General features: G+C 40.1%; 1 protein-coding gene across 4 annotated transcripts in view; it reads left to right on the top strand.

Annotated features, from left to right (window-relative positions):
• The window catches only part of SUSD6 (sushi domain containing 6), a 167,337-nt gene that overhangs the window by 35,420 nt on the left and 114,453 nt on the right, over positions 1 to 17,464 (top strand). Inside the window, exon 1 of one of the 4 annotated variants that reach the window (XM_030214386.1) lies at positions 2,344 to 2,389. The exons of the other annotated variants lie outside the window; for them this stretch is intronic. The gene's annotated coding sequence lies outside the window, so the exon portion shown is untranslated. Of the gene's footprint in view, positions 1 to 2,343; positions 2,390 to 17,464 lie in introns of those variants that run through there. 4 annotated transcript variants of the gene reach the window in all.

Here is a 17,464-nt window from a genome sequence, read left to right as displayed (position 1 = left end):
CATCTCCACCACCTCCCGCGGGAGGGCATTCCAAGTATCCACCACTCTCTCCATGAAAAAGTACTTCCTGACATTTTTCTTGAGTCTGCCCCCCCCTCCCCCCTCAATCTCATTTCATGTCCTCTCGTTCTACTGCCTTCGCATCTCTGGAAAAGATTCATTTGCGGATTAATACCTTTCAAATATTTGAACGTCTGTATCATATCACCCCTGTTTCTCCTTTCCTCCAGAGTAAATAAGTGATTAAATAAGTGTATGGTTGTGTCCCTAGTCATGCATTCTAAGTTTATATAATCTTTTCAAGAAATCCAGTTAATCATTTAACTTATTAGTGGAACATAACCACAGAGGCATGGTATGGTTGCATTTATAATATGGTAATACTAGGGCCCAGCTAAGGAACAGGTTAGATGGATATGTCTAAAACATTTAACAAAGTTGAGATTAGTATATATACCCAACTGGGCATTTAAAAGCTTGTCCTTTTAATGATATGTGTTCAGAAATCATAGCCATTAGACAGTTATTCGAAGATTATCACATGCACACACCAGAACAGGCATCCATCACATTGCAAAAGTAAACAACAACTTCTACAGAGTACATCCAAAATTTTATTTTTATTTCCATCTTCCAAAATTTCAAAAACAGTCCAAAACAAGTACATTTAGAAACAATACAGTTTGTACCTAATTGTTCAACCACCCTTAGGGTTCACCTTTGGGTTTAAAAAGCATACCATGTGTATGTAAGGTCTGCATAAAGAAATTAAAACAAAGTTTAAAGCAAATGCCCATATGTAATAAGTGGTAGCAATAATGAAACAATGATGGAATATTCACATAGCAGGCAGCCTGAGCCAACAGATTTATTTTCCACTGAACATACTTAAATTTGTATGAACTTGGTGGCTAATAGTGTGCTGAACTGGACAATGTTGGCACATTTTAGACTGACTCCGGACTTCTGCATGAAGGTAGCTCTGCCCTCATTATTCAATATCTGTCTTAAATAATAGTAATGAAAAGTGCGTTTTTATAATATACACTACATGACTTAATGAAGTAATATTGATTATGCTGTTATTACATATATTTATAATATACCTCTGCAATCCACAAAACAAAGGAGCAAGTTCCCACAAGCCATCTTTTTCTTTTGATGTAAGCACAGGAAAAAAACATTTAAAATGCTCCCAGGTTTCAATCTAATTCATGTTTAATGTGGAGTATAAATGTCATAAATAGAAACTCACCTGATTCTCATAACGTGATGTCTGTTTTAGTGGCCCTTTACTTGGAGAAAAAACAAATCTGCATTCGTGTAACACGTGCTAGGGTGTCCCTATAACTAGCCCCTCCAAATGAGACACTGATTATGATTTATAACAAATTACTACTCTACCTATGAAAAGTTATTCCGTTATTATACATGTGTGCATCCGTTTACTGCACAGGTTGGCATGTTTGAAAATATAAGCGAGATTAAATACAAATGCTACCAACAATAAAGAGAGACAACGTGGCAGCTCATAGGTTTTCTTGCTTTGTTTTGACAGTACTGTGATGATGGCTGCTTGGGGAAGGGGAAACTGAGACTGACCTAATGGTTTCAACATTTTGATGTCACTTGGTCTCCTGTCTATTAAACCTCCTTGTACTGGATGCTAAGCTATTTATAAGAAGAGAAAAAAAAACCAAATATAGAACAAAAAGGGAAGGACAAAAACAAGTCAGAAATGCAGATGGAAAAGTAAACGGGAATGGTAAGGCAGAGAGTCAGAAGTATTTTCAGGAGGAAGTGGTAACTAAATAGAGGTGGGAGCAGTTAATTGGGTTGTAGGTGACCTGAAATGAGCCATCTTTGCAGACATTTAAGAAACTGATTGTCATAGTTAAGTTTAAAAACCAGAGGAAGAGAATTCTACAACTGAGTTCAGCATAACTGTGAAAGCAGAATATAATGTGATATCTGGACATGATTAAATGTGAGAGGGAAGAAATGGTATAGTCATTGTGAGCTGGGGTTTAGAGAGAGAGGAGAGCCCTCTCACTCCATTTCAGAGCTCAGAACATGGGTGAAAACAAATGAACTTACATCTTGAGGTAAAGGTCTGTGATGCTGCCTGTTAGGTCTAGATTTAAAATATTTTGGATATGGAAGGTGGTTTCCTCATGTGAAGACTTGTACACACTACCACATTTGGCTTCAGTTGCCTTGTTTTTCCAGGAGAGTTTCTGGCTGCTTTGCTTCAGTAGTGCTGGTTAAGAGGCAGTTGCAGGAATAGTTTGTTGCACGACAACTGTAGTGTAAACTCTTTTTTGAAAACCCTCAGAACACAGCAGTGAGATGCTGCAGCTTCACTGGATGTTGGGCCAGACATCTGTAGGTGAGTATGCATTTTGGTCTTGGGTATTTTTGTGAACTAACTAATGCAGCACTCTGTACCAGTTATAATGAAGATTGAGACCTGCACAAGCCTAGTCAATACAAGTTGTGATGATGAAACACAAAAATATAGAATATTGTAGATTGATTCTGTTCAAAACTACTTTCCTGTTTTACCCCAGTTTTGATCTCCTAGGCTTTCTTTCACTTGTTTGTGGCTAGGGACCTTCTATTTGTCCCACCTTTTCTCAAACTCTACTTCAACTGTTTCCTCTGGAAGACCATTCCATTTATCCACCACCTTTTAATATTCTCCTGATCCTGTCCCCTTGTCATCATATATGACTTCTTGTTAAAAATGTCCTACTTGCTTTGCCATAATTTTGGTTCAGGTTAAACCCCTGCAGGGAACTAGCATACAAACTTGTTTGTTTCTGATCTGGTACTTCTGTCTTCTCCAGGCCTTCCCTTGTGATCCTTATCTGCTTCCATATGCATTCTGCTTTTTGTCTGTGTTAATGTAAAGATATTCCCTTATCTCTTGTTTGTCCTGTTTCTGTAGTAGCGCTATAGAAATAAGTAGTAGTAGTAAGTAACTTTCACAGAAGCAGACTGTGATGCTGGAATAACTCCTGAGGATGGTGTGCGAAATGTTTGCAAAGCCCTGCAGTCATCTTCCCCAAGACAGGAGACACAAAGCAGAAACCCATAGAGTAGATCAATGATTCCCAAACCTGTTCAGGTCTTCAGGATATCCACAATGAATATGCATGAGATTGATTTGCATATAGTGCCTCCTTGGTATGCAAATCAGTCATGCATACTCATTGTGGATATCCTGAAAATCTGTCTGGTTGAGGTTTTCCCAGGACAACTTTGGGAATCCTTGGAGTAGATGATCAGAGCATTTTTTTCATGCCTCATTTTCTGCTCTAAAGCTAATATGTGCTTTGTGAATTTGAAAAAAAGTGTGTTATTTTCAGTAAACATACAGCAACCCTGCTTTTTTTTTTTCCTTTGACCTTTTTCCCCCCAAGCACTGCTGAAATTACTAGATATGTGAACACCTAACTAGGTGCTGCTATTGTCTGCATATTAGGTGTTGCAACATTTGGATATACAGGCTTAACTGGAGTGAACAAGTCTGCATAATTATAAGAGGCTTTGCTTGACCCTATTTGCATGCTAAAGAGGCTTGTTTGAAAGACTTTCTGAAATGTAATAGTGTGTTTGCAAGTTATACCACATTCCATACTTTAGAAACATGGGACATTTGCCAGCTTGAATAGATTAAATCATAAGTACATAAGTATTGCCATACTGGGAAAGACCAAAGGTTTATCAAGCCCAGCATCCTGTTTAACAGTGGCCAATCCAGGTCACAAATCTGGCAAGATCCCCAAAAAGTACAAAACATTTTATACTGCTTATCCCAGAAATAGTGGATTTTCCCCAAGTCCATTTTATAACGGTCTATGGACTTTTCCTTTAGGAAGCTGTCCAAACCTTTTTTAAACTCCGCTAAGCTAACCGCCTTTACCACATTCTCTGGCAACGAATTCCAGAGTTCAATAACACGTTGAGTGAAGAAACATTTTTTCCGATTCGTTTTAAATTTCCTACATTGTAGCTTCATCGCATGCCCCCTAGTCCTAATATTTTTGGAAAGCGTAAACAGATGCTTCACATCTACCCGTTCAACTCCACTCATTATTTTATAGACCTCTATCATATCTCCCCTCAGCCTCCTTTTCTCCAAGCTGAAGAGCCCTAACCTCCTTAGCCTTTCCTCATAGGGAAGTCGTCCCATCCCCTAAATCACTGTCTGTATAGATTTATAAAAGTATATGCACTAAAAACTGCAAACTGGCGAATTGGGACCATGCTAAGTATTATGATATGGAATTCATTACATATGTATAGAAGGTGTGACCCTACTGGGTCAGATCAAGGGTCTATATAATCTAGTATCCTGCTTTCTAGTACCTGGTAGAGTCCCAAAAAGTAGAAAGATTCTTTGCTACTTAACCCCAGGGATAAGCAGTAGTTTATAATTTCATTAGTCTTTCTTACTAGTAAAACAAGGTGATGGATACATTAAAATCCAGAGAGAAAAGAACTACATATCAATGATTGGACAGAGAAACAAGATTAGAAAGCATCATCTGTTTTAGAGAATGAGAAGACAGGACTAAAACAGTAAAGAGAAGCTCCAATCCCCTGCACATGGTGTCATCCCCAACTTTGGGCTCCTGCCAGTGCTGCAAGAAGTTTGCACAGCAAATGTGAGGGTGGAGCTGGCATAAGCAGGAGTGACTGGGAGTCATTCCTGTCACACTTAAATCCCTACACCACTAGGGATTATAAAGTAGGCTGGGGAGGAGACTACTTTTTATGTGGTAAATAGAATGCTTCAAATAAATGCTTTTGATACAAAAATTTAGCACAAATTGTAGATTTGGGATGATTAGGAATTAGCCTTTCTGTGGTGATATGACATCGGCTGTCACTCCAAGTGTGGTGCAAAGTCAACCATTGTAAAAGAATTGTTGCTTTTAGCTTCCGTTGTCATTAAATGTGGTCCATGTGTGTGGAGGCTATTTTGCTTGGAGGTAAAAAGCAGTTTTTCATAATTTCAGTTCAGTTCTTGTATACTGCTAATATCTCCTTTCCAGAGTTCAGTGTGGTTTACGTTCTAGGTAAGACAAAAGCAGATAGTGTCAGTGTGAGGTACGAGAAACATTGGAGACCATTGGTGTAATGCATGAGACTAAAAACATTAAAGGAAAGGATAATGGATGATACTAGGAAGTAGAAGTTAGGATGGATTATTAAGAAGCAGTCTTTGGTAAGAGAGAGGTTTGAGTCTCTTCCTGAAGTTGGGGTAGCTGTTTTCTGTTCTGATGAGAATAGTTAGAGAGTTCCATATTTTGACTCCAAGTATGGGGAATAGAAATAAAGAGCTGAAATTTTGAATTGTCTTTTGAAATGGTTCTAGCATTAGTTGTTGTTTGTATGTTAGAATAGACTAGATATAGCAAAGTGGTCTTATCAGTTCAGAGGTGAAGCCCTGTAAGACTTGAAAAACTAAACAAGCAGCTTTGAACCAGAGTCTTTCTGTTATGGAAAGCCAGTGCAGTTTGTTTAGATGAGTTGAAACACTAGTATATCTATTCAATCTGTATATTAGTCTTGCAGTTGTATTCTGTGTGATTTGCATTTTTTTCTGATATTGACACTTGATACTAAGAAATAGAATGTTACAGTAACCCAAGTGAGGTAGGACTAACATTTGAACTAATACTGCAAAGGCATTTTGGTTGAAGAATGGTCTGACTAGACGTAGCTGTTTCATTTTGAATAGTGTTTTCTTCCATAGCTGAATAATATGGGAAGAGAAGGTGAGTGAAGAATCAAGCACGACCCCCTAATACTCTGGTTTCAGATTTGACTGTAAAGCTTTGACCATTGGACAAAGATGAAGGATGGAACCATGGAACCTCATCTCCCTGATTTCAGAACCACAGGACCTTGGTTTTTTGCGCATTCAGTTTATTGGTCTGGGCCCAGGTGCTAACAGCAGTCATACCATTCGCTACAGACTGAGTTGGATCTTTGATGCTGTTACTGGTAAGAGAAGCAGGATGTCATCCATGTAGGATAATAGTTCATTAAGCCCCAGGTGTATTGAAGCAAGGGATAACATAAAGAGGTTGAACAGGATCGTGAGAGGGGATATCCCTGCAGGATCCCGCAGTTAGTAGACCAGTCGTTGGAAAGTTGGTGGTTTTGCTTGACAGAATAGCTTTGATTTGAAAGGAATTCACTGAACCATTTGAGCACAATCCTTGCTATTCCTGTCTAATCCAATGTGTGGTCAACCGCATCGAACACAGCCAATATATTGAATTGAAGAAGAATTACTTGGTCACCTTTGCATAAGTGTTGTTTACCATATGTAGTTAGAACTAGCAGTAATATTTCCGTGCTATGTGACGATCTGAAGCCAAATTGTGACCAGTGTAAAATAGAAAATTTTTCCAGATAGAGTTATTTACTAATGTAGGTTTCTAATGCTTTAGCAAAAAGGGGTATGCTTGCCACTGGATGGTAGTTTGCAGGCGATGTTATGTCTAGCCCAGATACCTTCAATAGTGGAGTGACAACAATTTTGCCCATATCAAGAGGGAGAGAGCCAGTTTTTAACGGCTCATTGAGATCATCAAGTAACCAGTTTACTGCTTCCATGGGGATGGATTTGAATATGGGTTTTGGGCATTGATCCAGAGAGCAGTTGACTCAGGAGCATTTCAACAATATTGATCTTATCCTCAGTTGTTAGTGGTTGAAAACAGTCCCAGTTTTGGTCAGGTTTGTTTTTGGGTTGTAGGATCTCCAGTGATTTAAGGCTGAACTACAGGTTGGGTTATATTCCTTTGCTGGAGTAGCCTTAGATAGTTCAGACCTAATTTGGAGGATCTTATTGGCGAAATGATCAGTGAGATCTTGGGTGGTGGGACATGTTTTCTGTGAATGTTCATTCTTATTAGCGGAAGCTAGTGTTTTAATTAAGGAGAAAATTTTTGCTGTCAAGATCATCTTGACCTGTTAGGCTGCTGTAGTATTGGTATTTTGAGTCAGCTACCTTCTTTTTGTAGCGTTGGAAGGCTGACTTCCATTTGGATTTATCAGTAGTATCTTTGTTCTCTCTCCATTGCTTTTCAAGGCATCAACATTCCTTTTTTAGGATAGCTCCGCTGTAAACCATGACAAATTTCTGGATGTCTTGACTTTTTAAGTGGTAAATGGAGCAATTTTGTATAGTATAGTTTTCACCTTGGTGTCCCAGCAGGATTTGATTGAACCATATGTAGGAGATTTGCTAGTGAGGGAATCTGTTAGCACCAACCAGAAAGTGGCCTTGTTGACTTTACCTCTGGTGGAGATGAGTTTGGATGACTCTTGTTTAGTTAAGCTTGACATACAGATATCAATGGTGAAATCCAATTGGAAATGGTCAGACCATGGTACTGGCTTCCATTTGAATGAACTAATCAAGCAAGATAGGACATCATGAAGTGTAACATATGGCCTTTTTCATGAGTTGCACCCTCGGAGAATGTAGTTAGTTTGAAGTCCTTTAGGAATGATTTGAAGTTGTGGACATTGGTGTGTGCATCCTTTTCTAAGTGTAGGTTTAAGTCTCCCAGGAAAATAATCCTTGAGAATTGTGACATGGCAGAGGATATCTCTACAAGTAGTGGTTCTGCCTTTGACCAAGCTCCCAGAGGATGGTATGAGGAGTAGGGCGATTTAATTTGCCTTTTTTTGAATCATTGCAGAATTTGCATAGCATGTATTGTCCTGTTCAGGGAAAACCCCAGAACTAACTAAAGATGCATAGAAACATCTGAGATAAGGAAGCCCAGATTCCTGAGTTGAGAGCCTTGTTCTGTACAGATTTGGCATTGATATAGATGGCTGGGACAGGAGTGAGTTGAAACTTGTGTTCCAAAGGGGAGAGTTGTTTGGTTAATTGCAAAAGGTAGCAAGGTTTTTTAGGCTGTCAAATGTTAGTCATTTTATTTTGGTGCGTCACCATAGTACTATTGATGGTATATATTGGCATTGTCTAGCAGGTATCTGACATTACAATTAGGGTGTTTCTTTGTACAGGGTTTTCTAGACCGATTTATGGGTCTAGGATTAAGCACTAAGTTATCTGGTTGGTTGACGCCCGTCGTGATCAAGAGGGCTAAACAAATCCATGTGAGCCACTTCATAGTGATATCTTTTTGAGCTAGTTTGTCAGTTGGGTTTAGCTCTGTTAATCAGTTTTAAATGTGAGCTGTTAAAGGTTTCAGAACCGAGTTCTTCTTGAGGGTAGAAGCTACCGATGGTGAGGAGAGGTCGTGGTGTCTCAGGATGTGCCGGTTTGGCAGACTTCAAAATGATGCTATGACTTGCTATAATTAGGTAGGGTTCCTCATTTAAGCTGCCATTCTTCTGAAGTCAGTCGTGCAGCAGTAGGTAGAGTTTATATTGGGTGAGAGGCCACAGTGTAGCACTCATGTTATTGAGCTGTTGGTCAGGTCAAGTATTTGGAGAGAATTGACTTAAGCATTCCTTGGGTTCCTCTAACAGGCTGCTGTTCTTTCATAGTCGTGCAGCTTTGAAGGGAGAGTTTATGGTGAATGCCTGACCACTGTGGCTCTCATCATGGGCACAAATCCAGATTCACTCAAGAAAAATGACAGGAAGTATTATTCCATGGAGAGGATGGTAGATACTTGGAATGCCCTCCTGCGGGAAGTGGTGGCGATGAAAACTGTAAGAGAATCAAAAATGTGTGGGATAAACACAAAAGAATCCTGTTCAGGAGGAATGGATCCACAGAAGCTTAGTGAAGATTGGGTGGCAACATCAGTAATTGGTAAGCAAAGCTAGTGCTGGGCAGAATTCTATGGTCTGTGTCCTGAAAATGGCAAGGACAAATCAAGGTCAGGTATGCATATCAAGTGTATGAGTTTATCTTGTTGGGCAGATTGGATGGACCGTACAGGTCTCTATCTGCTGTCATCTACTATGTTACTATATATTCAAGATACAGGCTTAGAATTACTGCAGTGGAGAGGGGAGGGGAGGATGTGTTCATCTGAGCAGTTCAGGTATTTGTAAGACAGAGGCATCATTGACCTTAACCATACCTTGGAATGTAGCCAGGGGAAATGTTTGGTAACTTGTTTTTTTAACATGTCCAGTATCTAATATTTAACAGGCACTTCTATTCATTTAGACATGCATCAGATGGATGTGTTTCACTCCTGTGAAATTATTTGGAAGTTTTAATGCTGAGGGAGCTTCAGCAAGATAACAGAGCTTTAGAGATGGTATAAGTTATAGATATGAACACTAACTCACAAGTTGCAGTGGTGGTTTCAATTAGCAGTTTATGATCCTGGTGTCCTTTGTTCCAATTGATGCAGATCTCTGGAGGTTTTTCAGTTGTAAATCCAGTATTTCACAAGCAAAGACAGTTAAAGATCAAAGGCTTCCAGCAATAGAGAAACAAATGGCTGTACTTGGCACTTCTATGGGAATTTCTTTGGAAACATAATACAGAGGGGTTGATGGTTGACTTTTTAGTTTTAAAGAATCTAACAGATTCAGAATTTTAGAAATAGTTCTGTAGTTAAAATAAAACTTTAACTCACGTATTGTAGGTATGAACTTTATAGTTTCTGGTTCTGATATCCTTGGATGGTCCAATTGATGTAGGTTGCTGTAGGCTTTTTCTTTGTCCAGGAGGAGGGTTAGATGTAAATATATATCCAGAGCAGATCACAGGGCATGAGGAGAGTTATTTGTAATATGAAGGAAAGGTAAGTTTCTTTTCTCTTGCCAAAATAAATGAAAGAAGTTCAAAGTAATATTGAGTACTGGTGCCTCAACACAGACTGAGCAGAAGTCAGTAAAAGTTTGTGTTGTAAATAAGCAAAAAGTGTATTATTTAATCTGTTGCAGAGCCTGATGTAAACCCGGCCACCCAGTCAGGATATAAATAATTATTCATTCTGGCTTGGGTACTATTTGAGTGTGTTTAAAATATTTTCAGGCTCTGTTGTGTATGATGAAGATGCAGCACTTCAGTCAAACTAGAAGCTAGATTCTATAAGAGGAACCTGCGGTGATTTTTTCCAGCCCAAATACTGCTCAGTTTATGGTTGGTAGTAGAGAAATTATATGAAATGAAGCTTGTATATTGGAAAATAAAAGCTTATATATTAGAAAATAAATTAAGAAGTCTATTGCTCTGGATTTGTAACTTTTTTTCAGAGCATAGATCCTCAACATTCAGTAACATCAATGTGTTTTTTTATTCTAGATTGTGCATCAGGCTAATTGTAACACCCACAGTGTGGACCAGCATCCAGACTCCTTTACTCTATTTTAATAACTGATCTGTATCACTGTATCTGCACTGACTTGAGATCCTAAGCATGCCAGACTTGTTGGGGAAGTCCTTGCTAAATGGCTCTCTGTTGTTGGCCTGTGCTTTGCACACACACACACTGTATAAAGATATATGAAATTGAACTTCTTCTCATAAGGATCTTTTTATATTTTGACCTGAATCACAGGGGTATGGTGAGAACTTATTGCTATGGCTTTATGAAAGCAGAGTGTTAGCTTCACATGGCACCTTTTTTGGGACCATAACAAGGAAGTTGCAAATTTCTTTGTATAGGAAGCATTCTTTGATGGGACATGTGATTACTTGTTTTATAACTGTAGCCCACTCTTCTTAGGTTTCTTTTGTGGGTGCTTTTCTTTGAACAGTAAAAACAATAAAAAGAATAACAAAGGAAGCCTAAATAGTAGTGGAGAAATACATGAAGCCTCAATGTCTTAATTCCGTTAGCCATAAATAGATCTACACTGTTCTCTCCCCCACCCCTGCAGAGTACACTTTTATCACTTTTATTCAGGTTTATATAAAGTATCTCACTGTTGGTTATTTGGCAGTATATGAGAACTGCCCATCGCTGTCTTGGGTACTGGGGTGGGGGGTGATCCATTTACATCATAGGTTCTCTTTGCTGCCAGTTGAAGGAGTGTTTAGTATTTGCCACATAATGTGCCAATCTGCTTTTTTTCTCTCTGTCCTTAAAGTATATAGCAAGGAGGTTTAATAAACAGGAGTGGAAGTGAGCCTATCTAGTCCACTGTAAGGAGCTGAAGCCAATAGGCGGAGTTTGCCGCAGTTTTAGTATACCCAAAACAATAGCAAATGCTATTGAAAACAATAGGAAAAGATTATTGGAAATAAGGGACTGCCTATGTGTGGCCCATCTGTAACATTTCTAAAGCTGTTCTAGTTGAATAGGCAGTGCCTTAAAACATGGAGGACAAAAGTGTGTGTGTGTGTGGTTTTTTTTTTTTTTTTTTACTTATTTGACAGATTTTTGATTTATTTGAAAGCTTTCCATATGAGAGTTATATCATGAAATAACAATTGAATATGACTAAAACAGCTGTAAGAATTATGGTAGCTGGTAGAAACAGCAGTTATAATGAGAGATCTGTATTTTGTGTTCATTCATCTTTCTACCCTGTTCTTCTATACAATGCAGATGGCCAAACTTCAGTGAGGATATCCTGTTTCCTGATGGTTCATCTTAACTGTTGTTGTAATCTGCCTTGGGAAGCCTGGTGTCATAAGGATGAGGGAATATATTGAAATGAAATTGAAATAAAATTGCCTTTCATTGGGGCACATGGGATCACATCTTCATCTGTTTTGTAGAAGTTTACCTTTTAGATACAGGAGCAAGTGGTTTTATAAGTCAAAAATAGATATTTTTTCTTGCAGATTTCTTTTGTTTAAACATAACTAAAAATTGGCTATAAGCCCCTAATGTAGTTTTTCCTTCTCCTTTCAGCCCAGTTGGAACAAGTGTCTCAACCCTGGTACCATGAACATTCATTCACAACCACCCAGGCATTTCCCCCCTCTTAATATAGCCTCCATTAGGGCTGTGGTCCTGAGATTGGGACCCATATACCAGAGCTCCTTTCAGAACCGTGTATTATAGGCTTTAAATCCATCTGCCAGGTGTCAATTTAATGTTCTCCCCAGGGCATCCCCAGCCAAGCTGACCTACAGAAGACCTAACATGGAAATCGGGCCAGAGACCTTCTGCATGGCACCTTCCACATATGACTTGGTCCTTGAAAAATTTCTTTTTTTTTTTAATCTGTTAACTTAAAATAGTGACATTTGCTTAGTGTGTACAGAGTTCAACTGACTGAATATTGAAATATTTGTTGATATACAATCGTGTCACTTCTAGTATGCTTATGCTATGTTTGTTGGGCAGTTTAACTTTACTGCTGCTTAAAGAACTGTCCTGTGGCTTCTTTGAAACCAAGTATTAATCCTACTTCTCCAGCCAGCTTTCAGAACCTAAAATTGAAGACATGTATACTTTTTTTTTTTCTATGTCTTAAATTCATTTATCTATTTCCACAAGGACATTTCAGATGTCATCCAGGTTTGTCTACAATGACAAATGTCTCTTGTTTTCATTTCTGCTTTTTCTCTGTTCAACGTTTCCAGCATGGGTGGTACATGTTCTGCTGGAGTCACACTGTAGATTTTATTCTTAAAATTAATCTGAGGGACCTGCCCCCACACCTCCCTAATTTTCACCTTTCTTATGGGCCAAATCTCAGAACTCTGGTGGTGTAACAAAAGCGCCCAGGAATAGCACTGAAACATAGCTCCTCAATGCTCAGCACTAATTGCATGCAAATATGCATTTTGTGAGACCAAAAGGGGAAGGAACATGCCTAATGCGTGTGCACGAGTTTCGCAATAAGCGCAGCTTTTGTGTGCATGCCCAGGCAAACCTGGAAGTAAAGTGTACATTGGCGACATTCATCTGCTCCTTTAAATATAAACCTTACAAAAGATGTTTTTTTTTCCACTAGAAGGCTTATATTTAAGTGCAGAAAACAGATGCCAATGCGTGCTTTCAATTTCTGCTTTGCTTGGACTCGCACACATGCATTTCTCACTCCCAGTGCTTAGAGACTTACAGGGGCTTCCTTCCACTTCCAAATTCAATCAAAACTGGCAGATGTTAAGGAGAAAAATCACAGGAAATCCTTTTTTCAAACACCTCAACTGACCTGATGTTAAGTTTCCAGCGGTAAGGGTGGTTTTGTTTTGTGCTCTGTTCATTGGGGAAGGGATAGGAAATGACCTCCATTTACATCCATTTGACTACATTTAAATACTTTATACTCTTTGTTCTAATCTTTGGCGTGCACATTGTTTTGTGTGCTAGAGCCTTCTGAACGGCCTGTGCAGATTAACACCAGCATTAGTCCAGCACTAATTGACTCTAGCACCAGTGTTAGGATCTGAGCACTGACCCATTAGTTCTTATTCCTTCTCTTATATTCTTGCAGTCCATAGATTCTGTGCTCACGATTGATGTGCTGTAAATTCACATTGAAGAAGTTTTATTGACATGACAGCTTTGGAAAGTGTGTTATTAATGTATCTCCTCAAGTACCTGGGGTTTGACATCTGTCCCCTATCAACATATTCTTTGTTGGGAATCCATTTAGAATCTTCCCAATCTTACAGTGAGCTTCAGGTGTAGCTTTTGTAGGCTTTATGCATAAGGCAATGGCTTTACTGAGCATAATGTCGCATGGAATAGATATGCAAGCTGATGAAGTTTAGCATGCTGCTTTGCATTCTGAGCCTGTTGGTCTAAGGTGTCAGACTTGTTATAGCTTTTAAGTGGTGGATACTTGGAATGCCCTCCCGCAGGAGGTGGTGGAGATGAAAACGGTAATGGAATTCAAACATGTATGGGATAAACATAAAGGAAACCTGTTCAGAAGGAATGGGTCCTCAGAAGCTTGGCAGAGATTGGGTGGTAGAGCCAGTGGTGGGAGGCGGGGCTAGTGCTGGGCAGACTTCTACGGTCTGTGCCCTGAAAAATGCAGATACAAATCAAGGTCAGGTATACACAAAAAGTAGCACATATGAATTTATCTTGTTGGGCAGACTGGATGGACCGTGCAGGTCTTTTTCTGTCGCCATCTACTATGTACTATATGTTACATGCAAATGTGCTGCTTTTGCGAACAGGGCCCATTTGCATGGGGGGGGGGGGGGAGAGACAGCCAGTTGAGCATTCGCAGAGCAGCCTATCACTAAGTATGGCTGCTCTGTGCATGCCACAGACAAGCAGACAAGCTGCATATATGAAAAATTCCTCCCCCCCCCCCCCCCGGCTTGGGTGTCTGAACCCTGGTGCCTGCTGCTGGCCCTTGCATCATCGGTTGAAACAGCAACATCTGCATCAGTGGTGGCAGCACCCCCCCAGCCCAAAACGAAGTGCAGTGTGGTTTCAGGCACTCCACAGAGTAGCGTCACCCCCATTCACATGATATCCCTCCCTGCTTGACCCCCTCCGCCAGGATGCTTCTTACTCAGCTCCTTTCCATTGGCTGAAAACGTGGCTGCACTCCTGCTCCATTCCAGGATGAGAGGGTGGGGGTCATCAGCCTGTCCACGATCCTGCTCTTCCAGGGACTCAGCTGCAAGCTTTGGGCGGGAAAGAAAAACCCATGACGTGCTCGCCCTTTTTGTACAATTTTTCTTCTTGATAGTTTCTGATCTTTTACTGGGGAGGCACATTAAGTGCTGGAGGTAGACAGCTGTTTTCAGCTCCCCAATGGATTGAGAAGTGGGGGAACAAATTGCACTGCGAGGGTCCGGATGATTCTGACTGGCTGATTCTCCACCCCTTCCCTCCATTGTTTCAGCTGTTATTCTAGGCAATACTGACCACCCGTTAAAATTTTGACAGTAAAGGGTAGGGGCTGCTTCTGTGCATCATTCGGAAAATGACTGTGCATCCCTTTGCATGTACATATGTGTAGTAATTATTTCCTTATAATAGTTTTGCATACTATTTTTGTTAGTTGCTACCGTGACAGGAAAAGAGCTTGGAAAACCCTTTTGTGTGTGTCTGGCTGTACTCCTTGCTCTCTAAATCGGCTAGAACTGGTGTGTAAACCACGTTGCTGGCTCATTAAGTTTTTGTGCATCTGGGCCCTAGTTCAGCCAGCAGGTGTTTAATGTTGATGGTTGAGATTCTCTCTCTTCTGGGGTCTAAACACTGCCACCACAGCATCCCCAACCTGAGGACTAGAAGATGGACTTAGGAATTAAACACCACCGTATTTCCTTGATTCTAAATCACACTTTTTGCTGGTTCATTTGTGGAAAGTAGGTGCGACTTACATTTGATGGCATCTTAGAATCGAGGTCCAGAATTTGAAATCACAAGGCTTAATTCCTTATTCTCTCCACATAGCCACCTGTTTCCCCTCCCTTCCCCCCCCCCCCCCCCCCCCCCAGTACCAGTACCATACCTATTGAAGGGCTGGCAGGGAACAGAGCTGTGCGGTTCATTCTGCCACATGCAAAATGAGGGTGCATCTTAGAATCAAGTGTTTTTCCATCTTGTATACAAAGGGAGGAGTGAGTCTTTGAAGGAAGTACGTTATTTGCATTCCTAATGTGTTCCAGATCTTAAATCATAGGTTTGGCAAGATGAACAAAAGGAATGGATTTACTAATCAGAATCTTGCTTGGGTACTTGCGACCTAGATTGGCCGCTGTTGGACAGAATATTAGGCTTGATGGACTTGGGCTGACTCAGTATGGCACATCTTGTGTTTATTTTCAACAGCCAGCCGTTAAGAGGTATGCATGCTTTTCAAAGGCTACATCTTCTATGCTAGAAGTCCAGCAAGACTATCTTCTTTAGGAGATCATTACCTTTAATTTGATTGCCTGCATCTAACAGAGCCATCTAACTTATTGTCCTTTTATTCTTCCTCTCATTTTCTTCTACAGTTAGAAGAGAGAGATGTTTATGTAGCTTTTGGGGTGCCAAATGCCAACTATTTTTTAAATTTCTTTGAGTGTATATATGGATGGAGTCTATTGGTCCTTTGTAAGCATACTCTGTAAGGGGGGGGGGGGGGTCAGTCTATTTTTCATGTTTCTGTGTAGCTGTTGTGTTCTATATTTTTGTGGTTATCTAAACTGTAAATAACTATATAATTTTTTTCTGTTTTGGTCAGTGATGCTGGGAATTGGCATTTATGTATGATCTTCACCTTTTAACTACCAGTTGAGATTACCATAAGACCCACAGTTGTATGTTTACTAACTAGGATTTCATTTTTGACTGGCTTCTAACCATTAAAGTATCTGAAAATCAGCAGCAAATGACAGTATTAATACTTGGAAACCATCAAAATTAAGGTGCGGAAAGGCTTAAGTTAGCATCCTTAAGGTTGGTATTCTGGAGTGCAGCAGGATTCATGTTGGGAAAAAAAGAATTTAATACTGTACCAGCGTGATTTTATTTATTTATTTTTTATGTGGGTTATGGTAAGGCCTTTCACATAAACTGGATCCAATTGTAGTTTACAATTGAGTGCTTTGGGGGAAAATACACCTGCCTCTGAAGTACGTAGTTAGGAAGAGGTTCCCAAGAGGTTTTGATTTGAAGCATATTGACCCCTGACACTGTGTCGAAAAATGGTCCATGCCAGATCCATTTCAATAAACATTCATCTTCTTTGTGAAATTTGTATTCTGTCATCCGGGGCCAGTACCATTGCAGCTCTGTCTGTGTATATTACCAACCTAAACCTGCGTGCCATGTAATCTCGGTGACTTTCCAGGCACGTAGTTAGAACTTGTTTTTGTAGGAGGGTTTGCTTGTACTTCAGTTCTTGACTATCTTTGAATGAGCCTTACAGGAGAGGATGTGATAAGGAAATACCCAGTTTACCTGAATGTAATTCACCGTGAGCTACTACTGAAAGAGGTGTGAGCAAAATATAAATAAACTAGTAAAAAAGGCCTGTTTCTGAGACCAATGAAACGGGCGCTAGCATGGTTTTCATCGTAGTGTGTATGTTTGAGAGAGTGACTGTGTGAGAGAGACAGAGTGAATGTGCGAGTGTGTGTGAGAATGAGAGTGTGTGTGTGAGAGAATGACAGTGCGCGTCAGGGCCTCCCCCTCCCCTTTTTATTCCCTTCCCCCCTCCCAGGTCCAGGGTCCCTCCCTCCCACAGCTATTCAGGCTGCTTAATTTCCTGATTCAATTAAAATAATAATAATTGAAAATCCACAGAGAGTGTGTGTGTAGGTGATTGAGGTACATAGGTGTGTGTGTGTGTGTGTGTGTGTGTGAGAGAGAGAGAGATGCTGTCTGTGCATGGCACAGTGTGTGTGTGAGAGAGAGATGCTTTTGGGAGGGAGGGAGTGTGTTGGAGCTGGGTAAGTTGTGTGCTTTCACTCTGGGGTCTGCCATTGGAACTCAGCCTGTCCTCATTTATAGCAAGATTTTGTTTTTCTTATTTGAAAAAGAAGGGGGCGGGGGGAGGAAGAAGACACTATCATTTGCTATAGTTGCTTGACACCCATGTACAGAAAGAATTCTCACCTGAAACGTTGTGATGGCTC

This window comes from Microcaecilia unicolor, chromosome 9, assembly GCF_901765095.1.
Source record: "Microcaecilia unicolor chromosome 9, aMicUni1.1, whole genome shotgun sequence".
Taxonomy (NCBI): domain Eukaryota; kingdom Metazoa; phylum Chordata; class Amphibia; order Gymnophiona; family Siphonopidae; genus Microcaecilia; species Microcaecilia unicolor.
The sequence above is the reverse complement of the archived record's forward strand: the minus strand, read 5'-3'. Positions and strand labels throughout refer to the sequence as shown.